A 13,743-nucleotide genomic window follows, 5' to 3' on the forward strand; every position below is an offset into this window, starting at 1 on the left:
GTGCCGTCTTTCACTTTAAGGTGGAATTTGGCTTCTTCAATGAAATTGTCTGACTACAGATTGGACTGCAATGTTAGTTTGATCGCAATGACGGCTCTGTGAGCGACAATCAAACTGAACATTCTGACATAATCTTTTCTTTGTGGGCCACAAATGGATCACCATGTACCAATCGCGTTGTGAAGTACAGCCATATATATCCACGACAGGGAAGGGTACACATATTGAGTGATAAGAGGCCCAAAAATCGTTACAGTAGAAATTATTTATTTATATTTTATAGGAGACCCGCGCATGCCAAATTCAAGAATACATCACATATTAAAAACGATGCTTACTGATGGCGGGCGAAACACGGATTTGAGTGAGGATCTTATCAGCCAACTTTGTACTACAGGTACATCTGCAGCTGAGTTAGCTTGACCTGCTTTAGCACCATTTAAACGATGTCAGATCATGAAAATGTCATCCTTCTGATTTAACCCATTGGCCGTATTTAGTTCATATCGTATCAACAACCTCTTATGAGTGACACGTAACACCACAAACTGGACGTCTTTCAGTCTACAGACAATGTAGTCCTGGGAATATATAACGGTTGGGAGATGCTTATCTACACACTATAAATAGACCTGTTGCCTGACAAGAGACCATAAATCTGCCTGTGAGGCTTAAGCACATTCGTGTATCTGGCATATATGGCTGACCCAAAATTTAGTGCTCTTGTGAGGGTTTCCAGCATGACCTTTTAAAGTGACATTTTGTGCCTGGGTCACTGTATTTTATATGGTTACAGAGTGTTTTTACATATACTGTTTAGTTCGTGTAGCTGATGACACGCGATTTCGTCTGCTCCCATTTTCTGCCAGTTATTTTTCTTCAAGAAAGGATTAAAAATAAACGGCACCTTGCATCTCGCATGGTCACGAAGATCCTGGATGGCGAGGCAGGCAGCTAGGGGACACTTACTTTGAAAACGTTTAGCGTTCAGGCTTAGCCAGCTTGCAATACAGGGGGTTTTACTACCTCTTTAGGATGTGACACAGAAAACCGTTTCACATTTAAGTACCCAAATTCTGTTGCGTTACGTGAATTTGTGTCTTTTTATTGATGAAACGTCTCCATGTCTCTTGCATTTTATAGCCTGCGATCCAAACACACAATAAACAAGTAAATCCCGCTCTGGTACCGTTCATTCTGCTTATTCTCAACATTTATTATTATTTATATTATTTCTCTAAATTTTAAACAATTAGATATTAGTACTCTGCAGATTTACAATCAGGACGAGGAAGTTGACATCTATACTAAATCCCCCCGATGACGAGGAGCATATCCCTCCTATGTTAACGCGAGTCTAAGCTTTGTAGTCCATTATTTATTTTTGCTTTACGATGACGTTTTGTGAACAGACTGGCAACGAGAACAAGCAAGAGAACAAGCAAGAAAACAAGCAAGAGAACAGTGGTCAGTTGAGCCTGGACCTGAGTTGTCATTGAGCGGGAAAGGGTTTCTTGTAAAACGTGTAGCGGCTAGGATTCTGTGCCAGTCGCCAGGAAACACAAGCTGTTCGTCGGATAGGTCAAGCTTCCCTAGTGGTGGCAGTGGTGTAAAGCGAGCGTAGAGAGCAGCACTACAGCGGCTGTTTCACCACAGCCAGTTCCTGTCACGCTATCTGTGAACAGGACTCCATCGTGAGATAAAATTTGTCTTCTCAGAATGCTGGGGAGGAAACACTGGTGTGCATTCTGCTGAAATGTAGCACCCACGCTCTCTACCAACGAAAAACCTAAAGGCAACCACTTCTTGGAAGAGAAAATCTCCATTTTAGAGCCCTGTGCCTGAAACACCGGAAGTATTTAACAAAGCACTGGAGATGATCGAATAGCTCGCCTTTTCCTAACGTTCTTGATTGATGGTCGATGGAAGATTTTTTAATGAACATGTTCACACTTTACACGCATAGCTGGCAGTAATATCACAGCTTCTACGCTGTAATGTGAAAGGAATCGTGCTCTATAAGTGTTTAGTTATTTTTTTTTTCAGATAATTTTACGGTTGTCAGGCAATCATGGTTTGAAAAAAGCCACCACTTTTCTCAGATGTGACATGAATACACGTTCATTTCTTTCCATGGAATACAGTTTGTTCTTCCATTTTGCTTGTAAACATATGCATTCTCCCTCAAGCAGACTACACGTTTCTAGAATAACAAACCATATAGTCTAAATCAGGACACGTGTTCCAAATAATCTTCTCAAAATACTGAACACAAGCGACAAAAAAAAAGAATTGTGTGTACTATTAAAGACAAACAAAACACTAAGGTCAAGTACATGTCAGCTGAAAGTCCACCAAACACTCTCCAGAAAGATAGTTGAATTTATTTTTAAGAATTATTTGTCAACCCAGAAGAATGCCTTTTGACCCTTTCTGACCATATTCAAACCAGTGACGTCACATCACGTTTTTGCCACTTAGCACACATGCACCCTTGATTCCTGGTTCTAATGTAGATCTATGAATACATTCACCAGATAGACCTTCAAACGTCCTATTTCAAAGAAAAAAATATGTATGTGACGTGACTGATACCCTCTGTGTCACAACAGACCACCATAGAATCTGATGTTTTAAAACCATTTTACTCGGCAGAAAAATTTTTTAAAAAAAATGAGTTTTCCTGAACAGTGTTATATACCTTATTTTACTGTTTTTCTTTGCTCTTCAGATCAAACTCATATCACATCGAGACTAGCGAGAGATGAAATTCCCAGCTTTACTGAGAACGTTATAGATGCTACCCTTGTGTATATGAGCGTGCCAAGTTCTCCGATGCTTCAGGGATATAATTTAATATCCGACATACCCAAAACAGCAACATTTAACTTCAGCTGTCTTATGGAAGATAATTGTATCAGTATATAAATGGCCGAAAACAAGCAATCAGCTGACACGTGGTCGTTTACATAAGCTCTATGATAGGCAAAGAGAGATATTACTTATAATAAAAAATCGTATGATTCTAAGTTGAAAGATAACAGAGTATGTGTGTTCCATTTCGTACTTAGAGCCAGACTGGACAGAATCAAACATGACCACGAGAAGGCATAACAAAAATTTGAAAACGAATCATAAAAGATTGTATTCCTGAAACTTTTTGACTCTTTCCTGCTTGAAACGTCATAATTCAGAAAGGTTAAACACTAACAGTGCCATGGGTTGTTATCAGCTTATACCATAGCTTATAGACTGTCCATTGTCAGTAGTAGTGGAATACGTGTATAATCATCACTCTGCTCAATGGGCTTTCGGTAGTACTAAAAACCATGTAGGTATATAAAGCATGTCTTATATGTCTTTAAGGCGGCAGGTTGTACAACACATATATAAACATACATACATGTAGTTTGACAGTTTGGATGCATAACGTTACTCAGCAAAACATACTGAAGGAAAACTATTGGTGTTCATATCCTATATCTGGAAATTTCTGTTAGCTCTGTTTAGTACAAAAATTGTTTGGTATATGTGAGAAAAAACGAAGTCAGAATAAAGTCTAGGAGAGCAGTAACCAACGCGTGGTAGATTTTTATCCGTTATTTTTATTATTTATATATTAAATTCAGTATTCTTCCTAGGGTACCATCAAATAACTGTACATCATGAATTAATCTGCCACATCCTTAACTGGGACTGACTTCTTTCTATAACCATCCAAACATTTATGTACGTTGATGTTTCTGTCAGAGAAGAGGCAACTGTCCCAAGAAATCAGTATTAAGTGGATCCGGATGTGCGCAGTAGGGGGCTTTCGAACACGTTCGATGAAAAAGGTTAAACAGTTTTCATCATTTGTGTCTGGCGTTGTACCAGATCCACGACTACAGGCCACCCAAAGTAATTGCGCTACGTGGAAGCAATTGGCATTCCCTAACATAAACACTTTGTGAGTTAGGTCGACTTTGGCTGCTTCAATGAAATTGTCTGACTTCAAATTGGACTGCAGTGTTACTTTAATGCAGTGACGCCTCTGTGAGCGACAACCTTTTCTGTATCATGTATCAATGCCTTGTGAAGCAGTGCCATACCGACATCCACAGCAATGCACAGACTGACAAATAGGAGGCCCCGAAATATTTAAACACAAATTATTTATTTTATAGAAGCTTCATGCATGCCACATTCAAGAATATATCACATATTAACGACAGCTATGCTTACTGGTAGAGAAACACGGACCTGAGGTTCACCAGTAGCTAACAATGTCAAACAATGTCACCGGCCCCGATACCACAGTTGGTAGAGCGTCCGCTTCGGGAGCGGTAGATCCAGGGTCAATCCTGGGTCGAGTCACACCTAAGACCTTAAAAGAGGTCTTGGTGCTCAGCATGAAGGGGATAGTGCAACGACTGGTTGACCCGTATCAGTATAATGACCCGGTCATGGGCGCCTTACTTGCCTTCGGTAAGTAGTGAACTATTATTATATAAAAGAGCGATGGAAATCCGTCCTGCGACAAGGAGGCACATTACACGCACTCTAAGACCGAAAACTGTTAAGTACGACGTTATACCCCAAGCACTCACTCACTCCCTCAAACCGTGTAAGTACATTGGCTATCAATCCATGCATGTAGACCGGTTCAAACCATCAAAACTGGTCTATCAAAGGGTGCTCTATAAACTTATCCCGACTGTAAATTACGTGCACATATTTAGCTAATTATAATGAATATTGTTGAAAGTATGTCAACCTTTCTTTCTGTGATCTTGTGTAGAGTTATAATTGCGTGGAATGGAATAATGTTACGAGAGATGGTGGTGGGACACTAAATATAGTGGATCCATCCAATCCATTGCTTAAGTCAGAGTTTCTTTTTTACTTAAGTCCAGGATGGAGTGTTTTTTAACAAAACTTAGGTCAAACGCTTCATAAGTATAGTATTATGTTACTTAAGCAAAACGCCCTTGTTTAGGCAAAATAACTTAAGAAGTTCCTTGTAACAGGGCCCTGGGGTTTAGGGCCAGATTATATTTGAGCCATGTGGAGAACATGTTAGTCAGGAATCAGCTATGGCTGAGGCTACAACACGGGGAGCTTAATTGTAAGGAAGAACATTTTGATACAAATATACATTTCATGAAACACCAACTCAACTGAGCTATGGGTCATAAACTTTTTAAGTTAGGTTTTAACTCACCGAAGTCGAGATAACTTCTTCATTGAACTTCTGTTGTTGTATTCGGGTAATCAGAAGGTTGACCAATACTAGGATTGGTACAAATACGCTATAAATACGGCTGTGAAAGACAGAGATAGATGTATAATATTTATCGGGGTCTCCATGGCCGACTAGCAGTGATTAACGTGATAGCGTAGCACAACGACACAGGGGCTTCTCGTCAGAGCAGTTGCTGTGAGTTCAAGTCCAGCTCTGTTGGGCTCCTCTCCGATCTTACGTGGGAAGGTCTGTCAGCAACCTGCAAATGGTCGTGGGTTTCCATCCCCCCACATGGGGCCTCCGTTGCTCATTTGGTTAGCGCGCTAGCACAGCGTAATCACCCAGGAGTCTCTCACCAATGCGGTCGCTGTGAGTTCAAGTCCAGCTCATGCTGGCTTCCTGGAAAGGTCTGCTAGCAACCTGCGGATGGTCGTGGGTTTCCCCCAGGCTCTGCCCGGTTTCCTCCCACCATAATGCTGGCCGCCGTCGTATAAGTGAAATATTCTTGAGTATGGCGTAAAACACCAATCAAATAAATAAATAAATAAATAACATCCCCCCATAATGCTAACTGCCGTCATATCAGTGAAATAATGTTGAGCTTGGTGTGAAACTTCAACCAGATACACAAATAAATAAATAAATGCAAGCCCTGACCGTTTATGTATACAGATCCCAATCCAGAGATCATGGACAACTGGTCTAAGCTGGGCCAGTCAGAATCACTGTCTGCCTCTCGGTACAGTGTTTTAAAATGTCTCTTTTCGACCACCAAAACATCACGACGTTTAACAACCTGTAGTTCAATGTAAAAAGGCTACATCTTTACACAGCTTTCGTGTTTATTTTTGGTTATCCTACTGTACAAAGCCATTTCCCAACTGCCATCTTACAACTTTAATTGTAAGAAAGAATATAACCGTAGAGGCAATGTTTTGTTCGTCGGTATATCCTAATAGTCCATAATAGGCATGCGCATTAGACTGCGCGCAATATTACGGGCCGATCAGCTAAGAAGCTGATCCATCAAAATGACGTCAGTGTATTACGTCACGCTGTTGTTGCAACACGCGAATGGCTGGATGTTTCACCACGGCCAGTTCCTGTCACACTATCCATAACTCAACATGCATGTTTGGTAAAGTGTCCGAAACTAATTTACACACAGAATATTGCTGGGAAATAATACACAATTAGAGCGCTGGGGTTCCAGTGGCTGAAATGCTACCCCGAAAACAACATAAAGACCATTACTTCTTGGTGGAGAAAACCTCCGTTTTAGAACCCTGTGCCTGAATAACCGAAAGTATTTAACAAAGCCTTGGGGATCATCGAATAGCTCGGCTTTTTTTCACATTCCCGATCGATAGTTGATGATAGGCTTTTTAATGTACATGTCTACACAACTGCATGCAATACTGCTGCGTCCACGCTGTAATGTGATAAAATATAACATATTCCCCTAGTGTGGTCCATTAAACTTTAGGTTACACTTCATGGGTGTCAGGTATCAAACAAAAAACGGTTCTCGCGGTTTGAAGCCATTTCTTCATTTCTTTTCATGAAGTACAAATTTGTTCATCCATAAACACATATATATATGCAGTTTCAAACCTACGACACAGTTACAAAAAAAAGGAACAGCATAAAATAGAGCCAAAGTTTCAACGTTTTTTATACCTAGCAGTGTGACACTCTCTTTAGGTATAAACACACGACATGGGCTTTTCTAAAATGGACAAGCTTCAGGTTAGAACATGGCGGTCGTCACACAAAGAAGACTGAACATTTGTAATGCTCACCTGTTACTTCAAATGACTTCATATAATAACTACAAATATTGACATAATTTATTCATGCTATACTCGGAATGTTACACCAAGCAGTGGATGGAGCAAACATGGGAAAATCCCGGGATGGGACGGACCTATTCAGCGTCATCATTGTGCATGATACAAAGTTTCAGCCAGTCCAGCATAACACAACGTAATCATTCTTTCCCTCAACAAAATTCTAAAACAACAACTCATCTGATACTTTAAAGAACCAGGTGTTTACCCTAATCTTCATTCAAAGTAAGTCTATGGGGCAAACCGATGGGCTAGTTGACTTACTTTACGTTTCACAGAGCTGTAAATTAAGTAGAGGATATGACGAGGAGATTTGGTGAGGTAGTAACCTCGTCTGGAGCTTGGTTTGAGTTAATGGCTAGTTATCGTAACCAGACACATATCGAGCAAAGCGGAAATTACCCGTGGTTATTGTCGGTGCCCCTCCACCAGAGCACTTCTGTCTGGACATGTTCGACATTAAGTTCTGGGTAATTGCGCTCCCAGAGAACCTGCTACTTCTCGCACTTCCTCCTAGCGGTGTAGTTGTGGTTATAACATGAAACACGTTTAGGTGAAGGACCGCGTAACATATGGATAAATACGACATGGTAACGCATTGAGGGCTACTGTGTACTAAAGTCGTTTTATGAATCAGACAAGAGATATACGGTCACAGTGTGTATGGGTAACACGGTGAAGCAGTAATATTATGTGTGCCATTTTCATATACACCATTCATTGACAAAGGGAAAGTGCATAAAGTGCTTATACAAACCATTGTTGTACCGATACAGTCATTTCATCCCCAGTAATCGGGGATTCCACCCATCTGTGTGATAGGTCTCAATTTTGAAGCTTTTGAACAGACAGTTTTGTCCAACGGCAATAATCGAAGTGCTTTGTCCTTGTTCATGGTTTAAATCGGATATTTTGTGAAACGAACTGAGAGTTCATAGCAAGCACAAAGTATAATCCAAAAGCATATATACGCCAAACAAACTAAACAGTTGCATATTTATGTGATGTTTCAATATTTCGACGCCATTTTTTTTTCATGCCCATCACACGGTTGAATTGATGAGAGACTCGTTTTGCTAATGTTCTCCTTGAAAGAGTACTGAACAACAGAGATCTTTAGTATGATTAAATGTCATACCAGTCCATTCGAAGTCCACTGAAAGACTATCCAAAACAGTGGTTTGAATTCTAAGATAGGCTTTACGGATAAGGCCGTCAGAAACGTTTTTACATCCCAATGCCAATGTTGTAATTGGCAGCATACTCATATGCAAGAGTATATATAACACAAGTAAACTGCACAATAATTTATTTCAAAGGTGAAAATAAACGTCTAAAGCCTCTTTCACATCGCTGTCATAAAGGATTATCGATTGGTACGAAATACTATAACAGACGTACAGCATAGAGAGAAAATCGAGTAGTTCAAAATTGTATTTAAGAAAAAGGTGAAAGTACTTTCTGATAAATAAAGTAACCCAGAAACAGTTTCCTGTTACGAAAGACTTGCTGATATCAAGAATTCGCCATTAAAATTGTCGTGTGCCCAACCTCTGGTAAGATATATATGCACTTATACCAGTCATCAGTGATGCTATAAAAAGAACGCCAAGTTCCGAACAGTAAAATAGCAAAAGTCACCATCAAGGCTCTGGATTTCAAAATGTTATTGATTTAACAATTGATCTTGAGGCCTGTGTTTTAGTGCTTGTTCAAACCGAAGACGCAATTACCTTCCGTATGCCACCTGTCGAAGTATGATGATTGCTATCGGCTTCGCCGCGGAGAGCTATTGAAATTAGGTAAGCCTGGTTGATCTCATGTCTCATACGTGACAGTGCGTGGTCTTGACGTCGGCTTTGTCATGATATGCAATTTCATGTAAGGACACATTCGAGAAATGTTATCCAAAGAAATGATTAAACGCAAATCCATGTAAGTTTGAAGTGTAAAATCATACCCAGCGTCAAAGCTGAAAACCTGGACAAATCACGCGAAACTTCGCGCAATATTTGATAATCGTGAACGATTCGTCAGCCATAGTAGGCGGCGTGTAACAAAGAGAAAGAGAGACGATAACAGCATGAAACGAGTACATATAAAAAAAGACAACAAGAAATGAAGTTACAATCTTCAAAATTACTTGCTGTCACATTCTAAAAGTTATATATAGGACCATTCTTGTATGCGCACTTAAGCCTACCGGCAGCAACCATTGTCAGTAGCCGTCGTGCGTATTGACAATCGCTACAGAATAATCACACTCTCGCTCAATTTCTTTGAGCAAACACTCTTCAACTTGTAAATCGTCACTATCCGAGTCAATAGCATTTTCAGATACATTATCGTTTATGAGTAGGCTAACACGAATTCTGTGTCTGAAACAGAGAGTATAGGTTTTGACATGGGTTCAAGTCTACAGGGTTTCTCAACCTGTGAATCAGCAGCTATTATAGACATGCGTTTCCTACGGTCTGAAGACTGATTTGTCGAAAAATTTTGCCAACCCGTACCTATTAAATTCAAAGATCCGGCCATTTTTAATATTGACTTTTCCTTACGGAGAACAGCATCCCAGGACTCGACCGCAGATTTTTCAGTTGGCCCAAAATCCGTTCTAGTTTGGGGTTGTCCAGCCTTAGGAGGTTAATTGACTCGTCACAATCCGACATTGTATGCTCACTGAGAGTGGACCTTCTGTCCGTGTGCACAGTCACATGGCCGAGACAAGCTGGAATAAAGAATGTAAGAACGGAAGTGTTGTTTCAGTAATAATTTGAACGCGCCAAACTAATTAACAGAACAACAAACATGTATTAAAAGTTACAGGTAGCAACTAATAGTAACTTGTAGCATAAAACAACTGTATCAGGAAGGTATGTACCGGGAGAGGCAGCTGGTGGCGTCCTCACCCGACCAGATCAACAAGTTTACAAGTCTGTGTATACAGGTGGCTTTCATTTGGATTGGATGTAAATATTCCACCTTTGTATCGGTTATTTCAAAACAGGTTCCATGAAGGTCGAGATAGCAGAAAGTAATTTATTTGGTCATCTATATAGCCTACTGCCTCCATAAATGTAGTGTTTTAAAATTACTAAACCTAACCTGATAGCAAACTATGTCATAGATTATTTCTTTGTATGATCCCTTAAAGCAGAATTATCCCATTTATGTCCACACAAACGTATATACAAGCGTATCATTTCGAGCGTCCGCTATTCACCATGCCCAAGTTAACAGACATTACATCCTAACCACACACAAGATACAGGTTAGGGCCTTGTGCTTGGCTACATATGCAAAGCGCCAATCGAAACTCGCCCCCCCCCCCCCCCCAGGAGAATGTATTTTTGGTTGCAAAGTCCGTGGTGTGATTTCTCTTTGGATGCATGTGAACTGAAGTACTGCGTTGTCTCATTACAGCTTGTTAACTGGATAGCTCTTATTCCACACGAAACACGTTGCGTAAACACACAAAAACAGTGCCAAAATTAATATAGACGGATAACCCTGTTTGGCATATGAGACACTCTAATAACCTAACAGGGCAATAAATACCATTACAACTGGCATGCTCAACCACAGTTATCTTCCTTGGGAGACTGATCCGGATTAAATCTGCATCCTGTTTGGTATTCGCACTACGGACGCCGTCTTAGCTAAACTCATTCACTTACCAATTTGTCAACATCAGTTGTGACAGAATTCTATTACACAACGGCCCGGGAGAGGCAAACCATGGGTCGAGGTGTGGTATCTGTGGATCATCTACGTGTGACTGAATAGTCCGTCTGGAGAGGCTGTCATTTTCTCATAGATTTCCCTATAGAAGCTCCATAACTCACGCCTGATATCATTGAAAGTACCTCCATGGTATTGGAAAACATAATTCAACAGATATGCGAAACGTGAGAACATGATGATACCAAAGTTATACGATGTAAATCATTAGCTTTGGTCATTTTTAACCTTTCGTGTGTAGTAAAATGTAGCTTCTGTATTATACATGGTATATATATATATATATATATATATATATATATATATATATATATATATATATATATATATATATATATATATATATATATATATATATATATATATATATATATATATATATATATATATATATAAATTTCGTAAAATTTGTGTAAGTGAGATAAAATACTGGTAATGAATTAGGGCTTTGATAGTCACGATCTTAGAGATACAGTTCCTATCTAGTATGGAAGCGCCATATGGAAATTTGGAAGTTTGATGACAAAGTAATATATCGCCTACATTTTCCCGATAATTTTTTTCAAGTGTATAGTATTTTACTATGTGAAATACTAACTATGAGTGGGAGAAGAAACATAAACGCATGTAAGAATGGATTGCGCCGCTGTTGTCACAAATCAAGTCTGTAAATCAAGTACAGCACGCCTCACACACCAGAAGCTGTCCCAAGATTTTGTAGTTCCTTAAAGAAAATTGCTACTGAATAGTGTTCTCTCGGGTTTTATGGGCAGCTGTGATAAATTGGCGTTTCCAGCAATCTCTGTCCTTCCAGTTGCCATGATACAGATGAACGTGTCAAAAAAAATAACAAAAACGAAGACAGACAGTCTGCGCTTTACACTTTATCACCAAAGCACCTGAAGAGTGATAAAAGAAATAACGGCCTGAAGTGCATGTCGACAACAATACACCACAATACACCACAACACACCACAATACACCACAACACACCACAATACACCAGTTAACTAAAAGTCTAACGTGAACACATCGATATTGTTGGAGGCAACTAGATGCCTCACGTTCATCAGTGAAAAAACATCAATTCTCATTGTGATGATTTAGTTGGTGTAACGAGCTCTGATATAAGTCGACCCATTTCAAATTACTCATCGCAACTCTGGGATTATATCTAATATCATAAAGCCCATAGTGGAGAGAATAACCAACCAGTGTAACATCTCAAGTAATGTGATGACTAAATGTTCCCATCTGGTAAAGTTCATGATGGATTATGTCCACAACAACCAACCTGCAGAATGCTGTCAATGCTCAACAACCTCTTGATGTAACATTCACCAAAGCTTTAAATGCAAACAAATATTCAATAGGGAGAAAAAGTACATCTACATTTTAAGAGAGGGGCCGACTTCATATGTAGCAGAATTGATTACGGTAGGATGTAGAATTCAAGCTTTAAAAAAACACTATCATGGAAGACAAACGACAGCTGTGTTGGAAGCAGCATCTTTTCCCATAAATAACAACATCTGAGTCTTTTCCTTCTGTTTCCAAGTAACTTTCAAGATGAGACATTTTCAATAATTTATCATGGGGAAATATTAAAGAGGTGGTTTTTTTCCGTTTGTGCTCTTCCTGTGCTGCCAACTTTTTAAAACAAAGTTGTTTCTGAAAGCAAATCAATAATTCAAAGGTGTTTGAGACATTTTTGCCAGAGATCGATAAATACAACAAAAATTAGGTGTGGGCAGAAAAAATATTTATTTTTATTTTTCTGTTTTTGTTGTTGAACCGTGTGACTGATTTGACGTCATGTGAAAATGTATTGTAAGGTCTAGTGCGAATTATAATGCAGTGGCATGGAAAATAAAGACCTACCTTTGCATGCTGTGTGGAGTTAGTGGCATATACGACACTAGATGCGTGGGCGGTAGTATCTGGAGTGAGCTTATGTCTTCTCCATGGAGATTGGAGTCTGTGAAGCATGAAGCATATATACCGCTACTGATTCAGTGTATTAACCATGAACGTGTTTTAAGAAATGGGATGTGGAATAACATGAATGCTAATGACATAACGCAAAGGTTAAGGCTTCCCATCACTTCCCGTCTGCCACTTATTCGGTGGTCATCGAATCAGGCAAGAACCAACTCATGTCTGTTTTGTTTATGTGTGTCCTGGTGTTACTTGGAATTAAAATAGACGTCTATCTTAAACCTTTTGTCAGGTGTTACTACATGTATTTTCTGTGTATTTGTCCAACCTTAACCCACGGGCTCACCGTTGTATCCACCATGCGTGATCGCCAAAATAATAGTAGATTAGACCTATACTTGAACATCAAACAAATAAAAAATAAATGAATTAGAGCCGAATGAGGCTTAAACATAGGCGACATTGAATAGCACGAGTTTTCGGGCACCTGCTGTTGTCAGTGATAAAAAAGACAGTGTTTTGTATACATCAGTGTTAGAAAGCGGATTATAAGCAAAAACGGATGATATATGGGTGACATACAAATTTAAACCATAGTTTTTTATTCGACAGGTCCGCTCAAATTTAAAGGATTTATCATAGGAAGGACCAACTTCTTTGTTATGTTGAAGGACCAACAGTTATTTGTATATATAGACTTTAATATCTCTTTTCGATTTGTCTGTCAGTAGAAAAGAGTATTTGAAAATATTTTGGTATGGTGATTATTTGGGACCATCTCTGAATAAGGACGTCATAAATGTCTAATAAATCTTCACCTTTAAGCACATTTACGTCAGGTTTTTTTGTACGCCATATTTATATACTGTTAATATTTAGCATACTAAACTCGATTATGTGCCCTCATACCAAGTCCTCCGTTTGTGCACATGACTAGAAAGCAAAGTGACGAACGTCGTAGTGATTTTAACGCTACACGTAGGCTAC

The sequence above is a fragment of the Liolophura sinensis genome, chromosome 6, assembly GCF_032854445.1.
Source record: "Liolophura sinensis isolate JHLJ2023 chromosome 6, CUHK_Ljap_v2, whole genome shotgun sequence".
Classification (NCBI taxonomy): Eukaryota; Metazoa; Mollusca; class Polyplacophora; order Chitonida; family Chitonidae; genus Liolophura; species Liolophura sinensis.